The sequence below is a fragment of the Eptatretus burgeri genome, chromosome 11, assembly GCF_056783735.1.
Source record: "Eptatretus burgeri isolate ZD-2024b chromosome 11, Ebu_testis_v1, whole genome shotgun sequence".
NCBI classification, from domain to species: Eukaryota; Metazoa; Chordata; class Myxini; order Myxiniformes; family Myxinidae; genus Eptatretus; species Eptatretus burgeri.
Genome location: NC_140971.1, coordinates 7149085 through 7163587, shown reverse-complemented (window position 1 = coordinate 7163587; position 14503 = coordinate 7149085). Strand labels below are relative to the sequence as shown.

At 42.6% G+C, this 14503-nt stretch overlaps 2 protein-coding genes and 1 long non-coding RNA gene across 7 annotated transcripts in view; 1 reads left to right on the top strand and 2 right to left on the bottom strand.

Moving 5' to 3' along the window:
• The window catches only part of LOC147016420 (uncharacterized), a 60260-nt gene that overhangs the window by 7951 nt on the left and 37806 nt on the right, over positions 1-14503 (top strand). For 2 of the 3 annotated variants that reach the window (XR_015049043.1, XR_015049041.1), the window contains exons 2-3: positions 4613-4729; positions 12105-12190. This is a non-coding gene — a long non-coding RNA (uncharacterized LOC147016420). Of the gene's footprint in view, positions 1-1808; positions 2250-4612; positions 4730-12104; positions 12191-14503 lie in introns of those variants that run through there. The other variant, XR_015049042.1, reaches the window with a different exon arrangement.
• The window catches only part of LOC147016421 (alkaline phosphatase-like), a 57080-nt gene that overhangs the window by 29187 nt on the left and 13390 nt on the right, over positions 1-14503 (bottom strand). The window contains exon 1 of one of the 3 annotated variants that reach the window (XM_085845065.1): positions 6929-6955. The exons of the other annotated variants lie outside the window; for them this stretch is intronic. The gene's annotated coding sequence lies outside the window, so the exon portion shown is untranslated. Of the gene's footprint in view, positions 1-6928; positions 6956-14503 lie in introns of those variants that run through there. 3 annotated transcript variants of the gene reach the window in all.
• LOC147016422 (alkaline phosphatase-like) overlaps positions 1-14503 on the bottom strand; it is a 119330-nt gene that overhangs the window by 98047 nt on the left and 6780 nt on the right. The window lies entirely within an intron of this gene.

The following is a 14503-nucleotide window of genomic DNA, read 5'->3' as shown; positions in this document are numbered from 1 at the left end:
AAAGCTCCAAGAGTGGACAGCTACCAAAACTTCAGAAACGCTATATTTAATAACGACTGTGATCCGCGGAACGTGGGGCAAAGGATCGTGTTACCATCTACATTCACGGGCGGTCCGCGCTGTATGCACGAGCGCACCCAAGATGCCATCGCATACGTGCGGAAGTATGGCAGACCAGATCTGTTCATAATCTCCACTACTAATCCGAAATGGTCAGAAATTACAGAAAATCTTCTACCGAAACAAACAGCATCAGACTGGCCAGATATCGTCTGTCATGTTTTCCATTTGAAATTGAAGAAACTGATGGATCTGTTGAAGAATGGAGCTTTTGGTGACTTGCTGGCATGGCTGTATTCTATCAAATTCCAGAAATGAGGGCTACCTCATGTGCACATACTACTCTGGCTGTCCCCAGGAAGCAAAATCAGACCCGACGATATTGATCAAGTCATATATGTGGAAATACCATGTCTGGATTCGGAACTTCAACTGCATGAACTGGTGAAATGCAACATGATCCATGGACCGTGCGGCCCTTTCAACAGAAACAGTCCACGTATGAAGGACGGATCCTGCTCAAAAATGTTCCCGAAGGATTTTATGGAAGCGACGGAACAAGGGCAAGATAGCTATCCCAAGTACGACAGGCGCACCCCAGAGGGCGGAGGGAATGTAATCGCAATTACCAAGATTGTAAATGGAGAGCGTATCGAGCACGTTATAGAAAATCGGTGGGACCACCAAAGACAACTCTGACAGAATTCTTCTCCATTTGCCGTACGGATGAGTTCGCGAAAACACTCACTTATCACGAAGTTCCAGAGTATTACACATGGGATTCTTGTAACAAAAAGTGGAATCGACGCAAGAGGGGAACTCCAGAACCACAATTCCCAGGTGTATTCAGAAGCCCTGCTATCGGTAGAGTTTACACGGTCAATCCAAAACAATCAGTGCTATTTTTTACGCATGCTGCTTCACCAGGAACATGGTCCGACATCGTTCGAAGATCTCAGGAGTAATGAAGGTGTAATCCTGCCAACTTTTAGAGAGGCATGTCTGGTGAAGGGACTTGCAGAGGATGACACCCATCGACATTATGCCTTGCGAGAGGCAACTATTGGACAGAGCCCGCAAAGTCTTCGGTAATTATTCATTGACCTGTTGATTTTTTGTGAACCAAGTAACCCACTCGCCCTCTGGAATGATCATAAAGCTGCGTTAGCAAAATATTTTTTCCATCACCACAACGTTCATGTTGACGACGACCGTGCAGGGGAAATGTACAATCTTTGCTTGATGGAAATAGAAGACCACATCCTCGCACAAGGAGGTCAAGCTGTGGATAACTACAACCTTCCTGTCATTGACCGTACAACGGCCGCAAACCACGCACAGGAGGATGTTCGGTACGCTAATCACGCAGACCTCCTCATGAACATTGGAGACGCTAACGACCCTGCTGAAAATAAACCGGACACCATCACTTTACCAGAAGGGATCCACCAGCACGAAACTCCATCCAAAATAATCGAGGAAATATATGTGGGATTAACAGGACGTGCTCCAAACGACAACAACTGGTTGTTAGAATGAGCGATACTCGCACCTCTAAATGAAACAGTGGATGCTGCCAACTCTACCGGCATTGACCGCTTCCCAGGAGAAGTCAAGATATACGATGCAATCAACACTACTCTCACTCCGGAGGAAGCGGTGCACTTTCCCGTTGAATTTCTGAATTCCATTGAAATATCAGGGATACCACCACAAAAACTTCAGCTGAAAGTGGGCTTCCCAGTTATTGTTCTACGTTCATTGGATCCACCAAATATCATGAATGGCACCCACTGCACAGTCTACCGAATGAGCCCAAATGTGATTGAAGTGATCCTGATTAATGGACCGGCAGCAGGAAAACATGCATTAATTCCAAGGATACTACTTATACCATCCGACAGTGACCTGCCATTCCAGTTCCATAGATTACAATTTCCCTTACGACCTTGCTTTGCCATGACATTAAACAAAGCACAGGGACAGACGTTCAGCATAATCGGACTTGATCTGCGTTCACCTGTTTAATCACACGGAATGTTGTATGTTGCGGCATCAAGAGTTGGATCAAGATCAAAGCTGCACGTCCATGCCCCAGACAAGAAAACGAGGAATGTTGTTTTTAAAAAATGTGCTGCAGTAGACGACCCAAGAGACCCGTTCGTAACAAAATTGACTCCACAAAAACTGTGAGTAATCGACATCTGCTTTAATTTATGAATTACCCGTCGAAGACGGATACTTTGCTAGTGTATATATACAGTGGGGAGAACAAGTATTTGATACACTGCCGATTTTGCAGGTTTTCCCACTTCCAAAGCACGTCGAGGTCTGTAATTTTTATCATCGGTACACTTCAACTGTGAAAGATGGAATCCAAAACAAAAATGCTGAAAATCACATTGCATGATTTTAAAATAATTAATTTGCATTTTATTGCATGAAATAAGTATTTGATCACCGACCAACCAGTTAGAATTCCGGCTCTCAGAGACCTGTTCGTTTTGTCTTTAAGAAGCCCTCCCATTCTCCACTCATTACCTGTATTAACTGCACCTGTTTGAACTCGTTATCTGCAAAAAAGACAGCTGTCCACATTCAATCAATCAGACTCCAACCTCTCCACAATGGGCAAGACCAGAGAGCTGTCAAAGGACATCAGGGACAAAATTGTAGACTTGCACAAGGCTGGGATGGGCGACAGGACAATAGGCAAGCAGCTTGGTGAGAAGGCAACAACTGTTGGCGCAATTATTAGAAAATGGAAGAAGTTCAAGATAACAGTCAATCTCCCTCGGTCTGGGGCTCCATGCAAGATCTCACCTCGTGGAGCCTCAATGATCATGAGAAAGGTGAGGGATCAGCCCAGAACTACACGGCAGGACCTGGTCAATGACCTGAAGAGAGCTGGGACCACAGTATCAAAATTAACCATCAGTAACACACTATGCCGTCATGGATTAAAATCCTGCAGCACATGCAAAGTCCCTCTGCTCAAGCCAGCGCATGTCCAGGCCCGTCTGAAGTTTGCCAATGACCATCTGGATGATCCAGAGGAGGAATGGGAGAATGTCATGTGGTCTGATGAGACCAAAATAGAGCTTTTTGGTTTAAACTCCACTCGCCGTGTTTGGAGGAAGAAGAAGGATGAGAACAACCCCAAGAACACCATCCCAACCGTGAAGCATGGAGGTGGAAACATCATTATTTGGGGATGCTTTTCTGCAAAGGGGACAGGACGACTGCACCGTATTGAGGGGAGGATGGATGGGGCCATGTATCACGAGATCTTGGCCAACAACCTCCTTCCCTCAACAAGAGCATTTTCGATGGGGCGTGGCTGGGTCTTCCAGCATGACAACGACCCAAAACACACAGTGAGGGCAACTAAGGAGTGGCTCCGTTGGAAGCATCTCAAGGTCCTGAAGTGGCCTCGCCAGTCTACAGAGCTGAACCCAAGAGAAAATCTTTGAAGGGAGCTGAAAGTCTGTGTTACCCAGCGACAGCCCCGAAACCTGAAGGATCTGGAGAAGATCTGTATGGAGGAGTGGGCCAAAATCCCTGCTGCAGTCTGTGCAAACCTGGTTAAGAAGTACAGGAAAGGACTGATCTCTGAAATTGCAAACAAAGGTTTCTGTAGCAAATATTAAATTCTGTTTGTCTGATGTATCAAATACTTATTTCATGCAATAAAATGCAAATTAATTATTTAAAAATCATACAATGTGATTTTCAAGATTTCTTTTTTAGATTCCGTCTTTCACAGTTGAAGTGTACCTATGATGAAAATTACAGACCTCTACGTGCTTTGTAAGTGGGAAAACCTGCAAAATCGGCAGTGTATCAAATACTTGTTCTCCCCACTGTATATATATATATATATATATATATATATATATATATATATATATATATATATATATATATATATATATATATATATATATATATATATATATACATACACACACACACACACACACACACACAAATTTCCATTGGTCCTATTCAATATACTGAAATCACCCGGTACGTCATCAGCTGGAGAGTCCTCTGAGACGGGTGTTCAGGAGACCGAACATGTAATCATGACGGAAGAGCGAGAGGAAGGAGTGGGGGAGTTGAACTTGCCCAATCTTTCCTGCCCTGGACATCTTGCCCAATTGTGCCTTATTCCAGATGCAGCTTTGACATGAAACAGGTTTTCCGCATTTTATTTACAGAGGTCAAGACTCAGTGAAGAGCTGGATGGCAAAGGAATCATGGACCATCGAGCAACAGAGCAGAGCGGAAGGAAAAACAGCCCCCCCCCTCAGTCCTCCCCCTCTCACCCCAAAAACGCAGTTGCTTTTTGCATGATAAGGATATGCCACTCCTAAAATTTTCCGAGATGTAAATCACAACCATAATTAAAACAAGTCCAAAGGTTATCTCGGCAATCACACCGCTCGGAGCCATCTGCTGCGGGTCTGTTTGATAAGGAAAGGTTCTTCAAGATCACATTCACTCGCAAAACCTTGAAGAATAATGTTGTTTTTTTTCTCTCCACCAGATCTTCGGGTGATGGAAGAGTGAAGTGAGAGGGCAAAAAGGCACTGACTGACAATAGGGCAGGTTTGCCCAAAATTAACACAACAAGAAAGGGGATGAATTAACACAAAAAGAGGAGGTAAGGGGGCAATGGGGGGACACGGTAACCGGCAAGTCTTAAGATTGATTTCAGTTGGATTGGTGGGGGTAGAAAAGATCATGGATATGGAAGAGGGATGTGACATGAGCTTGTAGTGCACCACCTGCTTTTGAATCCCTGGAGGGAAGAGTGGGATTGAACAGTCTCTGGAAGACAGTTCCACAGATGGGAGAAAAGAGGGACAAACGTGTGGAGGTGTGTGTTAAGCCTGGATTTGGGGAGTTTAACCAGGATGGGATACCTGGAGGAGCCAGGGAGGGTCAGAGGAATAAGAGACCAGAGGGGGAGCTGGATTGGATGTAATGTGTGCAGACCTTGTGCTATAGCTTCACCATGGGGGATTTGTTGTCATGCATTATCAAAGATGTGAAAATCTTTTTATTTCAAAACGTGTGCATCAGAATTAGTGCTGAATTAATGAACATTGGTGTCAGGTCATAGAGGACCAGGAGACGGGGCATTTGGGGACTGGACGTGTCGGGGAAAATGAAGTCGTTGCTTTCTTTATCGGATGAGGTAGTGTGCTGTGATGCAACTGCAGCATGAATGTTGAGTGCGCTGCAGAATCATTTCTGAAAACCCCAGGGACTGTCGTTAGACCATCTGTGTGGCCAATGATATGATGGCTGTTCTCCTCTGTCTCCCATTACCTCGGACTACAGATGTGTGTGAACGATTTGTCCCCAGATGGGATGTCGAAATTACGTGCACCGGTTTGCACAAAGATTACATTGCATGGTTGTGGACACCCGGTTAAAAAACATAATGGCAAGAAACAGATTTTGAGGATGCCGTGAGTAACTGCTTGGAAAAGTATGAACTGAGAAATCCGCAGCCACGAGTATCGAGCATACCACATTTGCTGAACACACCCTTATCAGATCAAGCAGGAAGCTGAAACCTAACTTATCAGCACTGCAGGGAAAAAGTACTTCCACTGGAAACGACTGTGCACCATGCCAATAGAACGGCACTCGGTAGAGCAGTTCCTCCAACCAGGCTGAACAGTTTATGTTTTGTTTCCCACTAACAGGCCGGATCTCAATCCAGATCTGAACCAAACTCATCCACCGAATGTTGTGGTAGCTCGACCACAACTTTTTGAAATACTGTGCCATATATATATATATATATATATATATATATATATATATATATATATATATATATATATATATATATATTGTTATGGCCCTCTTTCTCGATGGTGAAGAATCATTTTTGGAAAAAAAATTTTTAATTTCCGGATCCGGATCTTCACCAAAATCAAACTAATTAGTCCTTGTCACGCATCCATCCTGTCCACCAAATTTCGTCCGAATATGTCCACGACTTTTTGAGATATGCGGCTCACAGACAAATAGACAGGGGTGAAAAGGTAACCTCCGTCCACCTTCGGTGTCGGAGGTAATTACCGGAGTGAAGCGGTGCGAATCGACTGCTAAAGCTTCATCTCTCTTGAAAGCCTTTTGATTCTGCCTCCGCCTGCAGGTCACTTTGGTGATGGTGATGACTCGAACGATCTAAACCGCTCGAACATCTTATCCAGCTGTTGGTTTGAGAACTTGGAAACATTAAAAGGGGAGCGTAGCAGAGATATCGACGAAGACAACGCAATGAGATAAATTTAACAAAATTGAACAGTGAATAAGAATGCATTGATGTGGACATCTGAACCTAAGAAGAAAGAATCAAAATTATCATAAAACTTCACTTTCTCATTACCATAGCCATGGAAACTGAGCCACTCAGACCTCCACACATAGAGTACCTGACAATTCGATCAAAATGTACTTGCAGAGTTAGCTGAAACTCTTAATTCTTTACCAAATAGTGACGACTTACTATTGCAATAAGTAAACATATTGCCAGGCTTGGAGGGTTACCAATGATCAAGTTATTTCCTTTAAACCATGGAGGGGTAACGCCGAGGATGAGTGAGCTGAACAAAATGGCGGAGGACAACCATGCATTCAAAACTAACTCATAACCATGAATCTATATATATATATATATATATATATATATATATATATATATATATATATATATATATATATATATATATATATATATATATATATATATATCATCAGTCAACGAACAATTAACCAAGAATGTAGTCAATTATGATCCATTAGCTTATTGCAGACAAATCATTTCTTGATTGTGACTCACTCGGTGCACGCTGTTTGGAGAATCGCTAGGTACCGGTGGCATGTTCCCGTAAATGACGCGATAACTTGTCGGTCAGGTTACTCAGAATTTGCTGTATGCTTGTAGGAAGCGCAGCAGCCAATTATATCTGCATGATGTTCACCATCCCACATCTGTTCAGTCTGTTCAGTCCCATTCTTCCCTCCAGGGCTTTAAGATAGCTACTCATCACTACCGCAGGTCATCCTCCATCCATACTCCTTTCTTCTACCCCCAAATAAACCCATTCCCAAGCATTCCCTTTTTTTTTCCAGGTTTTTGTAATTTTTCCCCCTCTCCCTCGCCACTTTTTGTTTGTTAGTGGTCGGTTGATTTGTTCCTTTTCTGTTTCATCACTGCTTTCACCTTCCTCTTTTTGCTGTGTTTCATTCAACTTGTGGGCAGCTTGTTCACCCCCCATGTGTCCTCCTCCTTTGATCTCTCTCACTCTCACCTCTACTCTGCTGCTGGGGTTTCCCCCTTTCCATTTTGTTCCATTCCATTTTGCTCTCTCGCTATTCCATGAGCCTCGATCATCTTACTATATTCAATACTAGCAAAGGTACCCAGCATTGCCTGGCAACGCCAAGTCCCTCTTCCCACCCCACTCCTTCCCCTACCTCCTCCCACCACCCCACACCTTGAGGGACGAATTCATCGATATGGCTGAAATAATGATGCTATAGTTGTTTTATCCTCATCGCCATGTAATATGTCATGAATCTCGGGTGTGTTCAGTTACCAGGTTTGATGTAGAGCGCTTGCCAAGTGCCTTAAGCACTCAAGCAAGCACTCCATTAAAAGCCGTTGATAAGGAACGGCTCGCTTGGCAAGCGCTAGCTTGCTGCTTGGTAACTGAACACAACACTGGACATCTCAACAGCATACTCTTCTTCTTCTTCTTCTTCTTCTTCTTCTTCTTCTTCTTCTTCTTCTTCTTCTTCTTCTTCTTCTTCTTCTTCTTCTTCTTACATTTCCTACTTTTCTTCTTCTTCTCCCTCTCGTCTTTCTATCCTCCATCACATCATTTTTCATGGGTTTTAGTATGTTATAGAAAAGACTCCAATTATTAGTGCATTCCCGCTATTGTCAACATCGCTGCGTGATGACGTCATGTATAGGGACATCTTTTTTTTCATACTTCGCACGAAAGCAAACACGGGATATTTTTGCTTGTTCCAGTCATTGCAAATGACTAGTGCATGCCCGTACGTGTGTGTCCGTATGTGTGTGGCCGTACATGCAAAAAAAAAAAAATTTTTGGGATGTAATAGCACCGTGTCCTGTCATTGGTTGGTGAATATATGGCCATAACTTGGGAACCACTTGTCTGATTAATATCAAACCTTGAAAACGCACATCCACGGGGCCCCAGCAATATACCTGGAAAGTTTCAATTAGATCGGACCAGTGGTTGTCGAGAAACAGCGGTCACAGACAGACAGACAGACACACAGAGATTGCTGGAATTATAGATCGACTAGTACGTGCCCGTGCGTGTGTGGCCATACATGCAGCAATAAAAAAAACTTTCAAACCGCGAGCCATAAACAACAACCACACAGGCGGTTCTTTCGCTCTCGCGTGCCCGTACGTGCGTGGCCCAGAAGTTCGCATATCGCAGTTATGATTATTCACAATTTAGTTTTAATGGCCAATTATTCAATTAGCGCCAACGTATTTTGCCTTTTCGCAATGTCATCACAAGGAAAAACACAAAGAGAAGAGAAGAGAAACCCCCCCCCCCCCAAAAAAAAACTTTCAAACAAATACACAGGCCATTCCTTCGCTCTCGTAAACGACGACTGGATTGGGGCATTGTGTTTATCTATAAATGCGCACAAGAAATCGATAAATTATTAGAATACACGGTCATCACTATCCGGAAGTCAGTACATTGTAACCCGTAATGGGGAACGCGGCTGAGGTTCTCTTCCCCATCGGCCACGCTCACGCAGCAATGTGTCCTGTCATTGTTTGGTAAATAAATGGCCATAACTTGGGAAGCACTTGTCCGATTAATATCAAACCTTGAAAAGGCACATCCTCAGGGCCCCAGCAATATACCTGGCAAGTTTCAATTGGATCGGACCGGTGGTTGTCGAGAAACAGTGGTCACAGGCACACACACACACACACACACACACACACACACACACACACACACACACACACACACACACACACATTGCTGGAATTATAGATAGATGGGAAGCAACTATTGAGTTTTAAGCAACACGTCACTGTCTCGCAGACAGAAAGTAACTGCTTTTGATGTCCTACAAAGTATTTTTTTATTTTTTTAATGAAATATCACTATTTTCTTTCCTCTGCATAATATGAGGATTAACGCACCTTCATTGGGCGGTGTATAGCCAGACAGCTGTCACAATCGCTGCAGACAAAACACGCATTCCCTCGTTTGAGTTGTAATCAAAATGTTACTTTTTTTCCTCAACATAGTAAACGGTATCTTCATTTAATGACAGAAACTGTGTTGTTCAGTCTTCAAATGTACAAAATGTACATGAGGCCTTTCAAACAATGTGAGCAACGTGGAGAGACGAAGATGGTGGCGATTTATGGACGGCTGGAGGGCGTGGCCTGTAGAATGGGTGGGGCTTATGACCCACAGACAGGCAAACAGACCCACAGACACGAACTCACCTTTATATATTAGATAGCATCATTCAAAGCTCCTACAGAAATTAAATGACATCCTCAATGAAAGCAGATCGCATAAAAAGGGCGAAAACATGCGATCTCGTGTGAAAAAATAATTAATTAACAAATCACACCAGGGTGAGACCAAGGCACCGCACGAGACCGCGAGGTCCACACTTTGTACTGTGATCCATCGACCAGTTATTACAAAGGAGAATAGGTTGTATTGTTGTGTTTAGCAGAGTGACTGTGTGCACAGTGAACTGCGTACTGTAGTGTGGGGTAGCGCAAGTGACTGAACAAACGAACATACACACACACACACACACACACACACACACACACACACACACACACACACACACACACACACTTTTTTATGCCTCCGCACCAAGGTGCTGGAGGCATTATGTTTCCGGGTTGTCCGTCCGTCCGGATTTTCGTTTACGCGATAACTCAAGAAGCAAATTGTATAATTTCATCAAACTTGGTAAAAAGGTAAAGTAAGACAGGGCAATTAAGTGATTCGATTTTGGGCCAGATGTGATAAAGGTCAAGGGTCAAAGGTCAAGGTCAAACTCTGAAATTTTACTGTTTACACCCTAACTCAAAAAATATTGGACAGAATTTCATCAAACTTGGTACAAAGGTAAAGTTAGACAGGGCAATTAACTGATTAGATTTTGAGCCAGATACGATAAAGGTCAAGGGTGAAATATGTCACTACTCAAGTGTTTGTGCGGGAGAGCGGAGGCATACCCGTCGACTGCGCGCAGTCGAATTACTCTAGTTTTATGATGTTTTTGTCCGTGAATTAACACTGTAACATAGTGTGGGGTGGCACACATAACTGAACTGCATACGTAATACCTCGTCATTCACTTCACCTTCCCACGTCACTCACGAGGCACTGCCACGCCATAAAAAGATGTGTGAACATCGTGGGGCCGCACCGCAGGTCCCTCTCTCAAAATTTCTCCCGTAGCTTCGCTGAATATGGATAAGGAGTTATCTTCTTCTTTTTAAGTTTTATGGCATTTTCAGAGCCACGAGGCTCTATATACGCAACACACCCAGCCATAACAGCAGTGAACGAAGGAGCCATTCAGTAATCTATAATACGATATGGATTTCCCACTCTCTGAAAAAATCTTAGAACTGCCTTTCCGAGTCAGGAATGCTTCTGGTTCAAATGGCCGAACATGTTCAGCAGATCCGACAAGTCAATCCCCACCTCTTTCATACTTTCAAATAGACGCAATATAGTCCGTCATATAGAGTCCATTATACAGTGTCCGTCATACAGAGGGAGTTGTAAAAACAGATGGTTCAAAGTAAGCAGCTTGTAGAGCACTCACCCAAGTGGCTGAAGCACTCAAGCAAGTACTCCAATAAAATGGTTAAGAATACTTGGTTTACCTAATGATCTCAACATTGTCTTGATCGATTGTCAATTTGTAATTCTATTTTCAAAAACGACGTCCGCTGTAATTAGAAAAGGCCAATTATACTGCTTGCGACTGGATTGCCACAGCATACAAACATCGGTTTGTAATGAACAGCTGGTTTGGTAAGTGATGAGCAATGTGTGCAGTGATTCGTAGGTCTGATGATTAGCAATCGGTGATGTATGCAGTGATTCGTAGGAATGAAGCTCTCGTACAGAAACCATTATGATCTGTTCCTAGGTTAGGCATTTTTCAAAGACCAAATCAAAATGGCAGATAAGTATAAACCCCTGCGAGGTGAAGTTGGGCTGACCAAGGCTAAACCTTTCATGAAGGTGAGACATTAATTATCTTCAAAATGAATGTTTCAGTTTACCCAAATACCCAGTTTTCATTAATATGCACCCCCTTTGAGTTCCCTTAATATTCATGCAATGTTTGGGGATGCTAGGTTTCATGGTTTTGGAGTTATGGAGGAGACACACATTTATTATCAGTCACCTCCAGTGATATAGGTTTGCTCTCCATCTGTCCATCCCACCTGTGGTTTTCCAGACTTCCCCTCCCCCCCTCCCATGCCCTTTAATTTATTCAACTGAAACTTGGTACATGGCTCTATTATGATAAGTTACAGAACAAGTTCGAGTTTCAGGTTGTTTCGTCCATTTTTCACAGACTTATGCCCTTTTTAGACTCAGAAAATTCAGTTTCTTCTTCTTCATTTTGGTTCCAGTATCGGCTCGAGCGTGCGTTAAAGCAAGCTAATTTTTATCTCTGGTTTGTTGTCCTAGTTGTCTTTATTGGTTTCTCGTCTATAAAAGATATGAGGAAATGAAAATTGCTTTTCCTTTTATTTTTCCAAATAGACCCAAACAGTTCACAGTGGGTCAGAGAGTTTCTTCTTCTTCTTTTTTGCTTCCGGTTTCGGTTGGACCGTGCGTTAAATGCAAACAATTTCTTTTTATCCTCCTAACATTCATTGGGACCGGTCAGGGACGTGTGTTGCAAAGTAATTCTTGCTTGTGTTTTTTTTTTTTTTCTTTCAGGCTGGACTTAAGTGCAACTTGAACTCTCCTTGAAAGGTGCTGTGTTGGCTTCACCATCTATTCTACCTTGAGATGATATTCAACTGGTGAGCAACCAAGACCAGAGAATGTGTCTCCATTGACTGTAAATATCTGCTGCTGAGAGAGTGGCTTGGTGTAGGATCCTTCCTTTACACAGTGTGTTTGTTCTGGTGGTTTGATTGTAATAAGCCCTATATCTTATAGTTTGCATCAGCTGACACTGACAGTAGATGTTTCTGATGATCAAACATCTACTATTTCAAACTGTAGATGCTCCTCTCTCTCTCTCTCATTTACTCTTGCTTGCACCACTTTTGGGTCTCGCCGAATGATAATCGTCCAGTCATACACATATAAGTTCTTCACTCAGGTTGGTTCCATGTCGGGGTTATCATCTTGTGGTATAATCACACTAATTGAAACTCGTCAAGTTTCAGGTCAAAACCATGTAGATCTAACATTGAATCTGCTTTGCTTTTCCACCGTCACTTCTTTGGGACAGCGTTGCACAGCGTCGTTTGCCTGGAGATTGCACTGCTCCAACTGAGTGAACAGTGTCGACACATTATTCATCTGATGATGTGTCGTAGTGGACAAATGATAACTCGTCTTTGACGAGATGAACATCTCTGCTTTCTTTCTCCTCCAGAAAATTTTTGCGAACTGATTCATCTTGCCGCAATACCTGCGTTCTATCCCAGGGAACTTGCACAAAATCTCTTTCTGAACATATTTTCCTTTATTGCTCTGTGGTTGTGACATTTACTCATCTCTACCTCCTTTTTTTCTGATGAGATATGTCGTTAAGGTATTCTACACTTAGGTCCACTATACCTGAAACCAGTCTGAGCGACGTCGTAGTAGCCTCATTGACTCGGAATGATGAGATTTCTTTCTTCAAGTCATCGTTCCTTTCATGGAATAGCCAGGCTTGTGCTTGTTTGTCACAACAAACCATCACTACATGATCTCTCATCATTTCGTGAATGAGGTGCTGTACTGTCATGACTACCACTGGCATTTCATGTCCTGCTTAGCGATTGTCTTTCATACTTCTTTGTTCGTGTTTAGTGTCTTTTTGGTTGTTACGTTGTTGTCTTCTTTGCCAAATACATCACTGATCCTATTACTACTCCTTTAACCTCGACCTCAGGCATGTGTCAAACTGGATGGCTATGAGAACCTTCCACAAGAAATTTGATTGAGGAAAAGGGGCAGGAAAGATGGTCTTTGTCAGCACATCAGGAAGCAGGGCTTCAATCCGCCATTGTTTAACCGTCGTTACAGGAAACGTTCGTTCATTACAAAACAAAATGGACGAACTACATGAGTACAGAGAAGCATGCCTTCTACGTTTCACGGAGACCTGGCTTCATTCTGGAATACCGGATCGTGCGATGGATTTATGGATTTGGAGAACCATCAGATTGTGAGTGGAGGTGGAACGGAGGCTTCGGAGAAATAGGTGGGCAAGTTACAAAGTCTAAAGCAGATTATAACTGGAAGTTGGAATGGAATTTCAAAGGAAGCAATTCTCATGTTGCTTGGCAGGAAATGCAGACTACGGTTGGATACAAGAACAAATCAACAAGGAAAGCAGAGTGTACGAAAGACTTTGTTGGCAAGCTGAATGGTTTCTATTGTAAATTTATCTCTCCATTTTATTGTAAATCTCCCCCCCCCCCCATTTTATTTTCTTTGTATGCAAGTGACTGAAGCAGTTCAAGTCCTAAATGTAGTGTTATCAAATAAGCAGATGATATGGTAATTAGGGATTCCTACTGAATGACAAGCAAGAATACGTGAATGAAGTGCATAGTTTGTACACTGGTATGACGTCATTATTTAGTTCCTAATGTCAACAAAACGAAGGAAATTATTTTTGATTTTTGCCACTTAGCAGATGGCCATGACCCCTTGATTATAATTCGTGATCGTAATATAAAACAAGTTTCTGAGTATAAGTATTGGGACATAGTGACGGATAACAAATTGAAATGGAGTACGAATTCCCAAGTGTTTTCCCGTAAAGCAAACCAAGGATTGTGCTGTTTAAATAAATTGCACGTTTCATAACAATAATCGCTTTTTGCTTCTTTTCTATCAGTCCTTTAGTTTGATATTTACATTTGGTAATTCGTCAAAAGAGAATGTTAAGAAATTGGAAAGACCCAGGAAGATGATCCAGCATGTGATTTTGGTGAAGATCTGGATCCAGATACAATTTTTTTTAAGTGAGTCTTCACCATTGAAAGATGGCACCAAAAACTATGTATAGCATGATGTCTCAAAAAGTTGTGGATGAGTTGGTTAGGTGACGAGAACAAGCCGATTTGATTTTGGTTCATGTCTGGATTCAGATCGACCCTATCAGTGGG